Source organism: Camelus bactrianus, chromosome 9 (assembly GCF_048773025.1).
Source record: "Camelus bactrianus isolate YW-2024 breed Bactrian camel chromosome 9, ASM4877302v1, whole genome shotgun sequence".
Lineage (NCBI taxonomy): Eukaryota > Metazoa > Chordata > Mammalia > Artiodactyla > Camelidae > Camelus > Camelus bactrianus.
In genome coordinates, this window is record NC_133547.1 from 25,681,928 (window position 1) to 25,699,617 (window position 17,690).

Here is a 17,690-nt window from a genome sequence, read left to right on the forward strand (position 1 = left end):
CTTCCCGTGGGCGAGTGGCGCCTGGGATGCGTGGGGGGCGTCAGGAAGCTTTGCGTCAACCTGAACGTCTCTGATCTCCAGTCCTCTCCTTACCTGCATTGCAGTGTGGACGGTGATGTGGGTGTCGACTCAGTTCTTGGCCCAAACCCCTTTTCCTTGGTTTTCCTCCCTCCTGCTTTGGGCTCGCCTCCAGTTTGCCTACAAAGTGCCATTTGTTGTGAGGGTGAAGCAGGCAATTCTCTGGGCAGCGACACTGTGGCTGCAGGCAGTTACTGTAGTTCAAAGCAAAAAGCCAAGTTGGAGTAGGAGGGACAGACAGGGCTTGTCTGTTAGAATTTTGTACATTGATTTTTGAAGAAAAGAAAGGGGATTAAGAGATGACTTCTCAATAGAAATATTATGAAATGCCCTTCGTAACAGGACAAAATTGGGCAAGGAGAAAGGGCTTTAAGAAAGCACTGTTTATTACTTTGAAATCAAGTGCTTTTTATTTTCCTGAGTGGAAGCAAAGGCTTTTGAGCGCTTAACGTGTCTGCATGTCCGCAGTGCAGCCTCGCAGGCTGGGGAACAGACGGCACTGATAAACGACCCTAACAGCAGCGCCCACGTAGGTGCACTTCGGGTGTCCGCGGTGGGCCAGACGCTTTCTGTGTTTTCGTCCTCACGTCAGTCGTGAAGGTGGGGATCGCTTTTTGAGTGCCTCATTCAAAGATTACAAAATTGAGACTCAAAGCATTGAAATAACCTGCCGAGGGTTACAGTGCGCGTGAGTACCTGGAGGAGCTGTCTCTCATCCACAGTGGGAGAGATGAGTAAGATGGGCCCTGCTTTCTGGCGGAACCAGCATGTAATTCAGTGCAGCGTGCCACGTGTACTGTAATTTCTGCAGGAGCTAAGGTTTTTGGACATTTGGTTTTTTGGACATTTTGACCAGAAAGATCAGAGAAGATTTCACAAAGAAAAATAACTTGGCAGCCTGGCCTTGAAGGATGAGAAAGAGGGTGTGTGGTAGGGAAAGGGTGGGGGAGCTGAGGGAGAGTCGGGAGACATAAAAGCAGCATGTGATGTGTTTGGAGAATGATACTGTGACAGAGTCAGGGATGTGGAGGGGAGGAGGGCAGAAAGTAGTTTGGGACAGATCACAGAGGGCCTCAAGCGTTCTGCTAAGGAATTTGGACTTCATTCCATTGCCTTTGAAGGTTATTCCATTAAAGGTTCTTGGGAAGGGAAATCCTTTGCTCTAGTCTCTGGCGTCCGTTGCTGATTCTGGAGTCAAGAAAGGAGTAGGGTGTCTGCAGCAGAGGTGCCCCGACCAGGCTGCAGCTAGGGTCACCCGGGAGCTTCTTAAACATACAGATTCTGGGAACACCCCACCCCACCTGCACTCCCCAGGAGACACTGTGTTTAAAAGCCCGTGGGTGATTCAGAGTGCCGTCAGATAAGGGAATAGTGCTGTAGGCATTCTGAGGCTGGCTGTGAGTTTGTCCTTGTGCGGATGATTTTTAAACCATAGGAGGGGGGCCGGCAATCAAACCTTGGGGAAGTCTGTCTATTTAGACTTTATCGTTTGCTTTGATTCTCTGTAGATATTAAATAATCTCATAGCACCATCACTTTCACACCCGTGTTCCCGTTCATGTCTGGAATTCAGTATCGCTCTAATTTGTTTGCCTTTGTGCTAAGCACCCCGCTCCCTTTTTTGGAGGGCGTATTTTGAAGGAAACAGAACATAACATGTGGGGCTTCCGTGGTGACTGTCTCTTCATCGACAGCCCCTCATAGAGCACGAGCTGCGGAGTCCGCCGCCCGCAGCGTGGCGGCCGCAGGGCTGGCGGCTCAGGTCTTCAGTCTCTGGGAGCTGCGGGAAACGATGCTCACTTGTGTTTCCTGGGACCCAGCGTGAAGTTAGGCCATTTTTTTTTTCCAGATGTCACAGACCTCTCTTACTCCCGTTTCTTGAGTTCTAAATCAACTACTCAACTTTTAAAGTATAATTTTTGCTGGGAAGGCAAATAGTTCTACCAAGGGAGAAGTGATTTCTCAACATTAAAAAAATTAGAAATTATAATTTATGCTTAAAAAAATAATGTTAGTCCAAGTTTCAGCTCTCTTTGCTCTTCCTTCTCCGCTGTCCTTTATCCTGCCGTGTGTTTGCAAATCATTCTCATGACCTTCTGCCTGTGCGGCATATTTGTAGTGGGGCCAGATTATACATACACCACTGACTTTTTTATCTGATCTCTAAATTCAGCCTTTGAGCCCCTTCATTGCTTTGAGTTTTGCTAACAAAGTCTTCTTGTTGAAAGAAATACTATTTCCCATGGAACTTTACTGCTGGCGTGTGGAATGATAGGATCATGCTTTTTGGAGTTCAGACCGAGGGGCCTAAGGTCGTAAACATTTCCAGTTTGCTACTGCTTACTTCACTTAGCTCAGCCTTGGCATCTCAGGTCCAGAGGCAGTTCCCTCCCAGTGGGCATCCTCAGCCCCTCCCTGAAAATTAAAGGGAGCACAAAAATGAGACCGAACGTCCTGTTTTTCTTCACCACTCTGTTAATTTAACTAAGTCAATTGGCTTGCCCTCATTTGCCCTTTTTCACACCTCCCCAAATTAATGTTTTGTGCAAATTTGATTATAACAATGCGAACAATTTCTAAGTTACTTTTGAATACAGATTGAATACCGTTCCTTGTGGCCCTTTTCTTCATCCACTAGTGGATGTATCCAGTCTGTTTTTTTTTTCCCCCAGCCTGCTTAACTCCTGCGTGGTTCTTACAGCCACGTAAGTTTCAGTGGATTTAGTGATCCTGATTGTCTGGGACACCGTATCAAATGCTTTATCAAGATCAAAGCATGGGGAGTTCATGGCATTCCCTTCCCTTGCCAGTTCAGTTGACCTGAGCCAGGCAAACCTGGAGCCTTGCAGTCGAGGATTCTGGTCAAGGAAAGGCAGCAGCCCTCCTTCCTGACTTTGCAGCAGATCTCTGTTCCTTTCCTTTCAGTATTCGTTTATTCAGCAACATGTAGCAGGACCTGCATCCTTGACCCTGTGCAACCAGTGGTTACATTCTTGCTGCAGACAGGAAAGCGTCTGAGCCTTTCAGGCCTCCCCTCCTGCCGTGTCGTGGGGCTGCTCCCCTTGAACTTGCACGCTGCAGACAGCAAGCCCGGGCCAGCTGTGCGCCGGCGGTGGCGAAGCGCGGGGTCAGGGTGGACTGTGGCCAGCCAGCTGCCGAGTTCGGGGCTTTGCTAGCAGTGCTACTCAGGCAGATTGCTTAAGGGCCTGTGTCTGTTTCCTGATCCGTAAGATGGAGGCAATGGTAGTTCCTGCCTCGTAGAGTTGTTGTCAGGAATAAAGTGGTTGGAATTTGTTTAGCTAGGTTTAGTTTAAAAATTGATGAATAATCTTTTAAAGGTTTGTAATAGCTTTTCTGGATTTTGCAGGCACTTTGTTTTTCTTTCACACTTTTTGCCTTAGTCACTCCACTGCAGGCAAAGGGAAGGAAAGGAAAATCAAACTGTCCATCTTTGCCTCCTCAAATTACTTGTAAATTGCTTTTCTTCCTTAGGACGCCGTTGTGATAGATAATTGAGAATTGATGATGTGCTCAGCGGACAGTGACATGGGACTTACTCCCTATCAGCTCATATATTTTGCCGCCTTCTGATGTGTAATTATACAAAAGTTTATGTATTTTTAAAATTCTTTCAAGAACGTTATTTTCTTAATAATGAACATTTTATTTATTTGACTTGCTACGACAAATTCTTTTAAATTGTTGGATTTTTAATGCATTATTTTTAAATGGATGTCCAAAGAGAATTAAAAACCTTTTTTCACTAAGGAAGCAGAAATACCCACTATAGAAGATGAATAGACAAAACATGCCTTCTTAAGAAAAACGTCTTATAGGACAGTGGTTAGTCTACACAATACACACCTTGATTAACAGTCGGTAAATAACTCAAGACTGTTCATCGCTAGCAGTCTGTGCCGGAACAGTTTGAATGCTCTTAACTTACGTACAGGTTTTGGCATTTAGTCAAATCTTTATGGCTTCTTGCTAACCCTTCATATTTATGCTCACTAAATCACAGTACATCAGTCATCATGGCACACTTTACGTATATATTCATGTACTAACTAAAGAATGAGAGAGGAAACTTGGAAAAACATGTATTAAGATTTTGTCCATCACAGTCTGATTGACCAGTGGATCTGTTTTATTTATTTTATTAACTACTTTTCAGCTGCCACCTAAGAACATTTAATTTTTTATATTTATATAAAATGTATTTTTATTTATAATAAAATAATTTAACAATAATTTATATCCACACATTACTAGGGTTTGAAAATCAGTTGGCCTGTTGCAAATACATGTTTATAGTTCACACGTCACAGAAGCTTGGCCAGGCGATGAAGCGTCATGATGCAGTGAGGGAGAACATTCCAGGTTGTGTTAAAAGTGAGATTCTTCTGAGCGAAAGGTGTGCAGCACAGGGTAGTAACTCCACGGCCAAAATGCACCCACTCACTTCTCTTCAGTTATAGAGGAGGAGCAGACCCAGGGGGAGTTTGAGCTCCAATAGCTGCTGCTTTGAGAGAAGGGACTTGGCAGCCGTGCGCTCCACCCCTAACACAGCGACCACGGCTCCTCCCCGCAGAGGCCGCCCTGGGAACTCGGGGAGGCGGGGCATGTGTGGGTCCTGTGCATGTGTGACCCGCTCTGGCCAGGTGGGTGAGTCGATGTGTGTGTGTGTGTGGAAGCACTGAGCTGAGGGACCTCGGAGCTCAGGCCTGCGGCCGTGCTGGCCTGTGTTTCTGGCGTGTGGCTGGTGCCCAGCGTCATGCTGCAGGCTGCCGCTCTCCGTGCTCTCCTTCTCGACTTGCTCAGGACCAGAACTGCGCCCACAGGGAGCCTGGGCTCGCTCTGCAGGCAGGTTTTCTTGAAAAGGTGATGTGCTTCCCCTTTCTACATGTTTTGCCGTGGGAAACGACATGCTGGCTCCCTGAAGACGGCTAATAGCCCTCTGTGGGTAAATGCCAGTCAAGCCGGCCAGTTGGCTCTGAGGACATCTTCCTTGAAAGCCATGGCCCGAGTTCTGCCGAGGCCAGGAGGGGAGTGTGAGAGCCAGAGCCCTTCACAGAAAAGCCTGGTGCGTGTGCTGCCCTGGAAGTGGGGCTGGAGACAGGGGCGCTGCTGCGAAGGCTGCTGGGACAGAGAGGCAATCTCTTAGGTAACCGATAGCTTGTCATCTTTCTGTTTGTTTGCAGAAATCCTGCTGTAATAATGGCCAAGAATCCTTACACAGAAAAATTGTGTGGCAGACGTTTTTTAATCAACAGAATAAGGTCACTCTCTTTTAAAATGAGGGAAGATGAGCAACAGCATTTTGGGATATGAGTTTATCGTCTCCTCCTCCACACCCGTTAGTCTTCAGGAAAGGTGTCTCTCGACACTTGATTTGGAGCCTCCGAAAGTGCTTTCGCACTGTTGCCGTCTTCATCCGTGGACTGCTGTACTTACGGAGTAGAGACTTGCAAAATGAACCTCCAGTGTTTTTCCTAAATCAGTTTTATTTTTTGTGGCGTCATTTGTGCCATCCTGGGAGCATTTTTTTTCTCTTTTTATGAGGTTGTGATTTTAATGTTTTTTTCTGCTTGACAGTGGTCAGGAAGAAACACTTTTCCATGAAATACAGAAGGGGCGGGGGACTGGCTGAGCCGTGGGAATCACGACGTGGTGCTTAGGCCTTGCGATTGTCAGGATATATGCATGTCGGGGCGGGTGCAACCTAAATGGCGGTGTATTAGCCAAACTACGAATGTTGAGATCCATACAGGTTAGTTACAGCATGTTTCCTTTGCTTTTTCTAAAGAATTTCATTTTTCTTTAGAAGTTTTCCTTCTGAGCTGTTGGATATATAATGAGTAACAGGAATGAAAGCATGGATTCCAAGAGATATTTTAAAACAGAATTGTATCCAAAACATTGTAATTATTGACAGTTCTTTTTTTCCCCTAAATCAGAGACAGGAGAGAAGTTTGAGTTTAATGCCCTCCTCCCTCCCTCCCTCCCTCCCACCAGGCACTTTATGGGGAAGAAACAGCAGTGCTTCTGGAAGAAGTCTGTAAGAGGAAATGAGGAGTCGACAGGTCCAGGGCAGGCAGGGGCCCGGGGAAGGAAAAAGGTGGCAACAGAGGCAGAGCTGGACCTAAAAGGACGCTAAGACCCCTCCCCAGGAGGTCTCTGGTACTGGGCCCTGAGGGACGGGAGTGCGTCCCTGCCCTGGTCCAGCCCAGTCCCTGCTGTCCTCTGGAACTGCCCTCGCCCCTCTCCTGCATGCTCTGCAGCTCCAGAGTCTGCACTGCTGAGTGAGGTGGCGGGACGGGCGAGTGCGATGCAGCTCATCTGGAGACAGGACAGAAGCGCCAGCTTCCTCCTGACACACAGCACTGTGTAGGTTTAGGATGCAGAGCGTTACTCTCTCCCCAAGTGCCTGGGCCCTCACCCTCGCCAAGGTCTTAATCACTTAATGCATGCTTTGTTTCTTGGCTTGTCGGGAAGCTAACAGCAGTGTGCTGCTGACAGGCGAGTGTCAACTAAGCACTAAAGCAGAAGGAAATGGAAAGTGAGAGAATTTCAGGTTTCACTGGAAGCAGAGGCTGTGCATTTTTGTGTGTGTGCAGTTTTTGTCTGTTTATTTTTTCCCTTCTTTTTAAAAAGATCCTGTTAGAGAAAAAGAATTCAGGGAACAAACACTAGTCAGCTGATTAAGAACTGAGCTGGACAGACTTTGTACCTTGGCATGTGAGTGGCTATCCTGGTACCTTCTGAACTGTTGCCACCGAGTTATTCTGAGAAGGCTGCTGGGGCCAGCAGCGGATAGTGGGGAAGAGCACAGTGTCCTCTGCCCGAGCAATCCAGCTGCGCAGGATTCAGGTGGGTTGGGAGCCTCACTAGTTCAGCAGAGTGATAGCGTGGGGCCTGCAGGCTCACCTGTAGATGAAGGAACGGCTCACAGACGGTCGCTGGGCTTGACTTTTCTCAGAGAATTCACTCTTGTTTTGAGAATTAGCAGAGTGTAGAGGAAATGGCCCAGATTTTATGCTCAGGACAGACCTCTTCTTCAGTTCTCCATCTGACCACTTTCTAGCTGAGACATCAGGACAGTTACTTAACTTTTCTGACCCTGTTTCCTCCGTTGGGAATGTGAGAATAGGACTGTTCTCAGGTCTGTTGGGAAATGTAAAGGCTAAGAGGAAGTTAAAATGAGATGCTAACGCTGAGCCAGAGCTTAATGTCCATCAGTTTTTTTCTACTTCAGTCAAAATCTATCTTTCTATGTAGAAGCAGCTTCCTTTACGGCCTAGTCTCCATGTTGAGTTTTGAAACAGGAATAACTCAGGCATCACCTTGATAAGAAAAGGAGCCACTTATCAGAGGCAGTCCTGTGTGAGTGTCGTAACCCGATAGACTCGTGGGCAGGGACCGGCAGGGTGCAGATGAAGCTGTCCACACCTGGAAGCCCAGAAACTTGCTGCACAGGCAGTGTGAGCAAACTCCTAGAGCAGGCATGCTCTGCACGTGGCCGATTCTGAAACCATCTGTCACTGCCTTTTAAACGCTACCCTAAGGTTCACCTAAGTTCTGCATAAACCCAGAACTTTGGAACTGCTGTGTGATTCTTAGAGGCACAGAGGAGTAACTGCTGTCTGGAAGAAGGCAGCATGCCGTCGTCTTTGGGGTGGAGTTGGTATGTAGAAATCTTAGGGCTCTGTGTGGGCAAGCATCCCAGCAGAGACATCCTAGGAGCCCAGAACAGTTTTCTCGTTTTTCTTTTTTCCTTCTCAGTGGCAGTTCGTGGCTACTGTGTGCACGCTCCCCCTTTGAGTCACCCAGGCGCGAGACAAGTCATTTCCCATCCCGAAGCTCTCGGCTGCTGAGCGGTAGTGGGTAACTGGGATGTGGCGCTTAGCTTTAAGTTTTTGCACAAATCCAGCTTCCTCTCCCCTGGAAAGGCGCGATCTTGTCTTTATACCCTCCCTCAGCCTTTCTTTGCTTCCCCCGAGGGCAGGAAGAAGACGAAAGGAGGAAAACCTCGGCAGGCGGACGGCGTGTGGCCGACTTAGGTAGGCGCGGGGCGGGGAGGGCCCGGGCGGGGGCTGGGAGCGGAAGGGCCGCCCGTGCGCGCGGGCGAGGCCGCCGGCAGGGGGAGGCCGGGCCCGGCCGCCGCCTCGCGGGCCCCAGGGCGCGGGCCGCCCGCCGGGACAGCGCCGGGCGCCTGGCCCGCCCTCCCCCGCGGCCCGCGCGCCTCTCCGCCCGGCCAGCGCGCGGGTGGCTCTCGCTCTTTCTCTCGCTGCTGTTGTTTCAAACAGGAAGTGCACGGCTGCCCGTGACGCGCCGCCGGCCCGCGATGGAGGAGTGAAGCCCGCTCGACGCCGCTTCCAGCCCGCGGAGCCCGCCGGAAGCCAGTCCCCGGAGAGGAGCGCGCCCCGAGCGAGCGCGGTGGCCGCCTGGTCCAGGTGCGGGGCGGGCGCCGGGCGGGCGCGCTGCAGCAGCCCGGCTCGCGTGCGCTTCCTTGCTCGCGCCCCGCTCGCTGCGTTCTCCCCCGGGGGTGTCTCCAGGCTCCCCGGGCCGCGAGGCTCAGCGCGGCGCCCGCGGGACCTGCCCGGCTTCGCACCCGCCCCGGGCGGGAGGCTGCCCGAGTCCGCAGCCGCCCTCTCCAGCCGCTGCTCTCCTCCTGCTGCCGCCGAAGTCACGGCTCTTTGTTCCTTTGTTCGCCAGGCCAGGAGTTATCTGCATAAATGGGTGGCTTGGGTGTTACTGAGGGTGAGAGGAGTGGGGACCTGGCGGAGAGAGGATGCGCTGAGGGTGAAGTGTGAGGGAAGGGGAGCGAGAGCCTTGGTGTCCAGGCTCAGAGCTCCCACCTCCTCAGCCGCTGGAGCAGGGATCCCCGCTCTTGGCTTTCTATTCTGGGGGGAGCCGGGCCGTCGGAACTGGGGGAATTGGCGATGCAGACACACACCGGAAAGGTAGTGACCGGGGACAGGGGCAGCTCATTCGGACATGTTTAGTCTGGAGTCTGGCTTGTTACCTTCAGTCGCGGTTTCTTAGCCAGACTCCCTTGCTGAGACAGAGGTTCTTTTAAAGGTAGGAGCCTGACAGCTTTATTCATTTAATGCCCATTTCCATCAGAGTAAAATTGAGAACGACTTTTCTCAAATTCACTAGGGAGATGATGACTCCACAAGCTTATCTTGCTCTATCTCAAAAGTTTATAGGTGGGGAGCAGATTGCTAGAGGCAGAGGCTGGTTTTATGCACAGACTTTCTACTTGCTCGTTTCCCTAGCATCGCCTCTCTCTGCAGACTAAATCAGATGGACGTCCCCCCAGTGAAAGCCTGGCCTTGTTTCTCCACCTCCGTTTGTCCAGCTGGTGGAGGGACACTAGGGGAGGTATGACGGTAAAGGAGAATCAGTTTGTTGGAAAGAGTGTAGCCTCAAAGTAAATGTTTGAATGATGTTCAAGCTGGTAACAACTTCTTTCCTTTTCTTTTGGAGGAAGGGATCTGAGCATATGACCTGAGGGGAGGGAAGTGAGATTCTGCGAAGAAGGGTCTCCTTGTGGAGCAGGGAGGGGATGTGCTCCATCACTGTGCTGTGCGCACTTAGCCCCTCACCTTGTTGGTGCCCAGGGTCCCTCCAGAAGCAGGGTTAGTTGTAGAATTTAAACTCATGGTGTTGTACGCTGACTATACCACTCTAATGCTGAAGGTTTTATTATAAAACAGTTACTACATCATTAATTTTGCTTTGAAAGGAAAATCCTTTGTAGGTACTCAGCCTGGTAAACTTGTATTGCCTCCTCCCTCCCTTCTTTCTCCTGTTGGCAGCATGGAGGTGATTTGAATGATAAGATCCCAGTATTCCAGGAGTCCTTCAGAACTTTAATCTCCCCCAAAATACAGCAGCTTTGAGCATTGTGGTAATATTAGTAACTGGCACAATTGCATTCACCTTAAGTAGGCAAGATACACCATGAGCACCGAGCAGTGAGCTTCATCTTTTCCTAGATAAGTAGATGTGGACTTCTTCTTAAATTTGAGCTTAGTTGTGAGATGTCTGTATTTATACCTCTTCTTGCCAAATGCATCATGGGATTAAAAGTGGAAACAAGCCATTAAGAGAGACTCTTGGAAGGCCTGTGCAGCCGTAGCGTTTTGCCTTTATTTTTATGCCCAGGTGCGCTCCTGGCCCTCTGGTTCACTAATTTACTTGAGGACTCTCGTCAGCACTGTCACTCTTTCAGGATGATACAGAACAGCCTTTGTGACCTCCCAAACTTGTCCCCTGTTTAGGAACAGGATTTACTCCCACCCTAGCAGAATTTGACAATAATTACTTAATAACCCAGGAATAATGGTAACTGGCCTTTGGATCTTCATTTTCTGTTTACAGAACACATCTTCTGTATCTCATTTATAATTTATTACTCCTTTTAACAGCCTGGTAAAATAGGATTCATTTGTTCCATTTTATGGAGGGGAAACTGAGTCTGATAAAATGTGACTTGTCAGCGGTCACGTTAGTAAATGGACATGCTGGGACGTGAACAAGAGTCTTACGATGTAGGCGCGTGCCTCTCGTGACCTGGAAAGCGCTGCTTGCCGAAGAGATGGCAGTGCTGATGCGGGCGGTCTTCGCCGTTGCAGAAGAGAGCTGACCCGTGCTGGTCGAGACGGCCTTTACCTGACTCTCCGGTCTTTTCCCATTGCTCTCTACCCAGAGCTCCAGGGTTTTTGTTGTTTTGTTTTTTTCCATGTTTGAAATTCACGCTTACTCTGTGTTCGTGGCTACATGTAGCTGTGTTGGCGTCATTGTGATTTGTCTCCTGCTGCCAAAATCCTGATGGCGTATTTTAATTTACAGATGTCTGATGTCAGATCTTAGGGAACGGTATCTTTTTGAAGGGTCAGATTAGCAAAGTTTAACTCTTTAGAATAAAAAACAACACTTCTGGTTTACTCCAGGACAGTTTACATGCCAGAAAAGAAATAATAAGTTAACAAATTAATAAATGACGTGTATGACTCTCCCCACATACTGCACGACCACCATACCCAGCCCCCAGCCTCCCCACCCCAGTTCAGGATAACTTACTGAAAAGCTCGTATTATGGAAAGACATGGGAAAACCCATATACATTTTATGTATTAAATATTTTTGTGATACTCCCCAGATGGAAAAAAGTTTATTTTTCTTATTTTTGCAGTGTTTAAAGCTGAGCCTCTCTTTAGCTGGGGTTTTATGTTGCATCGAGACGAATATAAATTAAAATTCAGAGTACATTTTCACCAGGAGATGCTAGATAAAATATTTATTTTCTCTTCGCCGATTGGAGTATCTACAGTGATCTAAAACTTTTCCTGTATAGAACTGTGTTCAAGCATCAGAAGGTTGGGGGGATGGGAAGGGGTAGGAAAGAGAAATAAAATGAGTGATCTTTTCTTCTGTAAATAAGGAATGGAACGACACATGCATATTTTCCTAACACACAGTGCATTGCCGTTTCTGTTCTGAACAGTTGCAGTGGCTTGTGAACTAAGAATGAAAGGGTAACTAGCTTTGATGTTAAATGCCAAGGAAACGTTTATGGTCGGGAGAGGACGAGGAGTGGAGATAAATGTGTGCTGGGATTTTCATTTTTTTCAACCCCCCCTCCCCGCCCTTTTTCCTTCATGTCTATTATGAAATGAAAACTAACTTCAGTTGGAAATTGTAAACTTTAAAGCAGTGATTCTCAACCTTTGCAGAAATCGGTGCACTTTTATTTAATACTGAAAGATTTCAAAGATTTTCTTTTTTGACTTGTTTAGAGTTTCACTTCTTACTTCTGATGATTACTAGTATTTAGTGTCGCGGTTACTATTTAATATTACTCCGCTGGATGTGCACCGTAAACAAGGACCACAGCTTCTTCCCGTGTTTGTCAGTAGTAGGACGTGTGTGTGTGGCGCAAGGGTTCAGCCTGCAGCTCTCTGCCAGGGTCCCGAAGTCCACAGGCTGGGACTCGGGACCAAAGAGAAGCAGCTGCTCCAGGTGAAGATGCAGAGGCGGTGGCGCGGAGGGACACCAGCCACCAGGCCACGAAGGCTGCCGGGTGGAATGCTTCCTCCGCGTTGTGTGTGAAGCGGTTGACGTGTGAAGCCCTGACCTTGGGTCTGATTTTGTTTCCGGGTTCACTGTTGTCATTGTCAGCCTTCAGGTCCTGCAGTTACCTCACTCGGTCGTGGATAACCGAGTTCTTCTAAGAGCGTTCTCCCTGCCGTGTGTGAGCTCCCCTTCCTGATGTTTGTGGAATCAGGACTCCAACGCCCGTCGCAGGGGCACCGCGGTCACGACGGCCACCAGCCGCAGCCTCCTGTGCATTTTCCCGGAGCTAAAAGAGGCTCCCCAGCCTTGACCTTGACAGTTTTCAGTGAGCGCACGGAAGGAGAGAGGTTACTTACCCTGTCCCGCCGAGTGGGAGAGACCGGCGTGTAAGTCCATGCTGAATCTGTCTCTGGTTCCCGCGTCTCTTGCTGTGGCTTTGGTGTTCTGTCTGAGGGGGACTGAGCTCAGCACCAGAATCTGTCTGGGCCAGGGCGTGACGCTCTTACTTATGGTTTAAAAAAAAAAAATCACTTCCATTTACTGGATGCTTTGCATGGATCATCTCTGACCTTCCTGGTGGTGTGCAGGGTGGGTGACAGCCCTGTTTTATAGGTAAAGAAACTGAGGCGCGTGCAGATTGCAACTTACCCGGGCTGCACGGACAGCCGAGGCCGGCCTCGATCCAGGTTTGTCAGTCCCCAAGCTAAACGGTTTCTGGCATTACATCTGCTGCTTTTCAGCGAAGGTTAAGTTAAAACCAGACAGAATATGCAGACTTCAGGAACAGGGACATGGGAAGGCCCACATGTGTGCGAGTGTCTTGGCTTCCGTGCGGTATGTGTGCGCTCTGTCCCCCAGGGAGCACGAGTACCTGGACTCTGCTGCGGAGGGGTTCTCGCGGCGGCGCTGTCCGCGCGCAGTGCTGCCGAGCGCACTCCCGGTCCGGCTGCGGGGACTGTTGCCAGCTTCGCGTGCCCACCAGGACTGCGCGGTGGTTCCGTTTCTTATTAACAAGTTTCCCGATTTTCGCTAATCTGATAGGTGGTCGTTGTGGCTCATAGTTGATTTTGCCCTTTCTTGATGGCAGATGAGGTGAAGCCTCTCTTCATTTACTTGATTTAGTTTCCCTTGTCTGTGACTCCGACCTCCTGCCTTGTTCTTGGGAGCGTTCGTTGAAAGAATTCTCGTGGAACCCTTGTGTGTTCTGTAGATTACCCCTTGTTAGCTGCGGCTGCTGCGAGCACCGTTCCCAAGGATTTCGCTCTTCTGGTAGCTTTGTGGTGCCTTTCATTAGCAACAACGGAATCTTTTCTTCCCCACCAGTTCTTGACATTATTGTGGTCTGTGCATTTTGAGTCACTTAAGAACTCTTCCCCTATTCGGGGCTCACAACATAATCTCTCCTCACATTTTTAGCTTCATGGGTTTGCTCTTTTACATCTTTAAAACAATTTGGAGTTTAAGGTATGAGGCGTAAATTCGTTTTTATTTTTAGAAAACTGTTCCTGTTGTGAGCCAGTTTCCTCGGTACTGTTTACCGAGTGATCTCCTCCTTCGCCGCAGGTTTGTGGTGCCGCCTCCAGCACCTGGGTGCACATTTATGCAGATCTCTTTCTGCGGTCTCTGTTTTGTCCCAGTGGCTTATTTGTGCGTTCCTGGGTCATTGATTCACTTTTTAAATTACTGTGGTTTTGAAATATGCCTTATCTTGTTACACGTACATTTATATGAGTTGATCTTATTAGCATGATTGATACAAATTTAAAAGTTCACAAATACTCTCGGTTATTGTAAGTTGGCTTTCTTGTCCTTTTTTGCATGTGTGTTAACTCTGTACCTGCAGATTTGTTTTCTAGAAATGTGTTTACTCCTCTGGGAACAGTCCTTATTTATTTAGTAACATAATTTACTTTAGTCTTAACATTCCATTTTATTATTATTTTTATCTTTAGCAATTCTGGCTCCCTTTCACGCGCCGCCTCTCTGGAGGGCAGTGGGGGTCTCACTTTGGAGCCCTCTCTTGCTCCTTCAGTGCTCTGCACGTGCCTCTGTAACGGGGGTGTGCACTCCTGGTATATGGCTCTTAAATGAATGTTTTATGAGGTGTGACGCCGTCTTCCAGGGCTGAATACGCTTGAAAGCCTGTTAATTATAGATGTTCCTTTTATTATCGGGAACACATTGCCAGTTTCAGCTTGGTTTTCTCCAAGTTTACTTTGCCTCGCTCCGTTCCCAGTTCCCTGGGTCTCATTCCTGCTCAGTCTCTGATGCTTGCCACACTGGATGCTAGGTTGCTTTATTTGATAAGCGGGCACTTACATGCCTTGGCAGAATACAGTGTACTTTTTCCTTAGTGTGTGGGATGATGGCATGTTGTGCATAACATGGCTTATTATACAAAAATTATTGCAGGGGACAAATTGTGGCCACAAAATAGATACTGCATGACGTGGTTCATCTGGGCCCTCGGTGCTAGGGTTATATGGGCGATGGGCTCTGTTTATTTGTTTTTCTTCTGTCTGCAGTTCTCCAGGAGCTTTATGGGTATAGGAGAGGGCTGCAGGCTAACTACTGACATTTACTGAGCTTGCACAGAGCCTGATAAAGTGATAATGCAGAATGTTCTACAGTCTGCAACTTGCCTCTAAACCAGTGCCCTTGAGGTGTGGGACTTGTTCTCCTGTTAAGCAGGAGCTGTTAGATACTCACCTGGGTTTGCTGGTCACAGCCCTAGGCCTGACTGAACATGTGTCCTCGGAAGAGGACCTGATCGGTGCCATGTTTTCCATCCTTCATTCGGGCTCCTCTGTGCTCACCTCACCAGCTGTCAGGTCCGCCTGTCTCACCAGCCTCCTCTCTCACTCAGTTATTCTAACATAATTGACAGCCACGCTGCCTTATTCACTCAACAGCCATTCGCTGAGCTCCAGACTGTTAAGTCTTAGTTCCCTGATCTCCACCCTCCTACCTGCAGTCCCGGTGCTCAAATCCTGAAGACACTGTGTGAGTGTGACACAGTGCCTGCCCTCAGAAGACAGGCACGTAAATCATTAGCTGGAATTGAGAATGGAAGCACTTTACAGCGATACGTTGTAATCAGTAGTGGTGGAGAGCGGGCACAAAGGAGGGCGCGATTTGCTCTTTTGTTTTGAGGAAACAATACACGGAGCTGGTGCTGGGTGTTTGAGGGTCAGGACTATTTACCAGGCTGAGCAGAAAGGAGAGAACAGAAGAAACAGCCCCCGTTCAGAGCTCGGAAGGGCTCAGCATGAGGAGCACCAAGGAAGAGGGACAGGAGCAGAGACTCGCGGTGCAGAGCGGAGAAGGGGCGGGAGGTGCGTCTTGGTTCAGATTCTTGGTCCAGCCCTGTCGAGGGCCAGGCATGCTGTTTCTGGAAGTGTAGCCCTTTTCCTGGCAGCGTTGTGGCGTCATCAAAGGTGCAATAAATGCTTAAATCACTGTCGTAAGTTATGCAAAAAGCAGGCAGGGAGAAGGCCAAGGGCTGCTAAAATAATCCAGGGGGAGATAATGAGGACCCGAACTAAGTGATGGTGGGACAGGAGGGAGAGGGTGGACTCGAGAATCACTGAGGAGAAAGAACTGGTGCTGGTTTGATGGGAAGCGGGAGAGGGTAAGAGGGAAGAAGAAGGGAGATGGCTCCTGGTGTTTCTGGCTGGGGAGAGTCGCCCTCCGAAGGCAGCACTGATTGGAGGGGAACACAGAGGAGCAGGCTTGGAGGGAGAAGAGCGAGTCCAGCTGGAGGCGTTCCGCTGACCCGGAGCGGCCGAGAGCCCGGAGAGAAGTCAGGGCTGGAGACGTGTCAGGGAGGGACTGGGACTGACGGCTGCAGCCATGCATGTGTGAGGTCCCCAGGGGTGCCCACGGCCCAGAGACCCCGCAGGCATAGGAAGGGGAGGGAGAAAGGGGACCAGGAAGACCCACCCACGCGGACGGTAGTAGTGCCGAGCACCGGGGCGTTGTGCTGTTCCTGTGTATCACATCATAGGATCCTTACAGCAGTGATCCCTGAAGTGCTTATCGCTCTTGTCTTTGCCGGATAAGCCGTCTAAAGATCGGGAGAGCAACTTGCCCCACCGCCCAGGAGCAAGTAGGGAAGAGCTGTCAGGCCTGTCCGAGGGCACGGGAAAGTCAGGTGGAGACTGAAAATGGGAGACTGGATCTGGCAACTAGGTGTTCAGGTGGCAGCCAGAGGGCTCTGGAGGGAGGAGGGAGTGGGGCTTGAGAAGTGGGGGCGCCCCGCGGGCTGCGCGCACAGCCGTCCGTGTGCAGGCGTGGGCTCCGTGTGTCGTGGTGACTGGCGCTTGTGTTTTGGAGGCAGACGGGGGAGGACGTGCTGCGGGTCGGCGAGGGAATAGCTAACGTAGCAAGGCTCCAGAAAGCCAGGCAATGGGTCTGGCTGCCGAGCGCTCGGGGGCCTGCCTCGGGTGGGGGGGGGGGAGGGCACGCTGACGGCATCCCTTCAGGGGCCCCCCTGCCAGGGGAGCCAAGGAGGACAGAGGTGGTGTGACTGGAGATGAGCATGCGGGTAGCGGGGCGGGGGGCGAGAAAGTTCGCTCCCGGTGGCTTGGGTTTTCTCCATGAACGGGGAGCAGACCCGCCGCTGAGCGCGAGCAGGCCTGCAGAAGGCAGCCGAAAGTCAGTAAGAGCCAGCGTGGAAAGACGTCCTCGCTGATGAGGACATGTGATGGGCATGGGCACTGAGGCCCCTCCTGGGGTTCTGTCGCTGGGGACTAGGTGCCGCTGGTGGCTTTTGTTTTTTTCTTTCTTTCTCTTTTCTGGTTGATAAAGACAAGTGCCACGAATGGCCTTTTAGAACAGACCTCACAAGGCCTCGCCTGAAGTGTCTGGTTTAGATGGTGATTTCAGGAAGCTCAAGGCAGAAGGACCCACGCTGAGCTCAGGGAGCCTGCCTTCTGGTCCCGGTTCTCCCACCGACAGGGTGGGCGCGGGGAGGCCGGCCGTCTCCCTGCGCCCCTGTTCTGCCGTCTCTCACTGGGTGAGGGTCTGCGTCACGTCCCCTCAGAACTTCTGTGAGACTTGACATCGTCGCACAAAAACGAGTGGACAAAATAGTAGGAGCAGCCAGACTCCTGTCACTCACTCACCGTCCACGAGTTCTCTGATGGCAGCTCCCACGCCGCACCTTTGGAGCACCGAGGCCCGGACAGCTGCCAGGCGACGGTGCCCAGCTGCCCACCCATGGGCTGCACTGGCCCCGGGGCCGGGGAAGCAAGTCGGGAAAGGGGGAGCAGACACTGGGGGGGCTGTGATGGGGGCTGGGGTGTTGCTGTGCGCCGCACTCGCTGAGGCACCCCGGGTCCTTTCCTGAGGGTGGCCGCGGTCTGCGTTCACTGCTCACGTGGTTTCTTTCCCTCCATCACTGTGTTTGGTTTCTGCCGGGTTCGTTTCTCCCTCTTGGCTGAAAGTGTGCCACGTAGAAGAGAACCCAACAGTTGGTTGAAGGAGCTCAGGCGTTACTTGTAGCGTCTTCCCTTCAGTGTCTTTTC

At 50.2% G+C, this 17,690-nt stretch overlaps 1 protein-coding gene across 3 annotated transcripts in view; it reads left to right on the forward strand.

Annotated features, from left to right (window-relative positions):
* LRRC8D (leucine rich repeat containing 8 VRAC subunit D) overlaps positions 1–17,690 on the forward strand; it is a 93,367-nt gene that overhangs the window by 12,246 nt on the left and 63,431 nt on the right. The window contains exon 1 of one of the 3 annotated variants that reach the window (XM_045513153.2): positions 8,084–8,138. The exons of 1 other annotated variant lie outside the window; for it this stretch is intronic. The gene's annotated coding sequence lies outside the window, so the exon portion shown is untranslated. Of the gene's footprint in view, positions 1–8,083; positions 8,139–8,392; positions 8,532–17,690 lie in introns of those variants that run through there. One more of the 3 variants, XM_074369895.1, reaches the window with a different exon arrangement.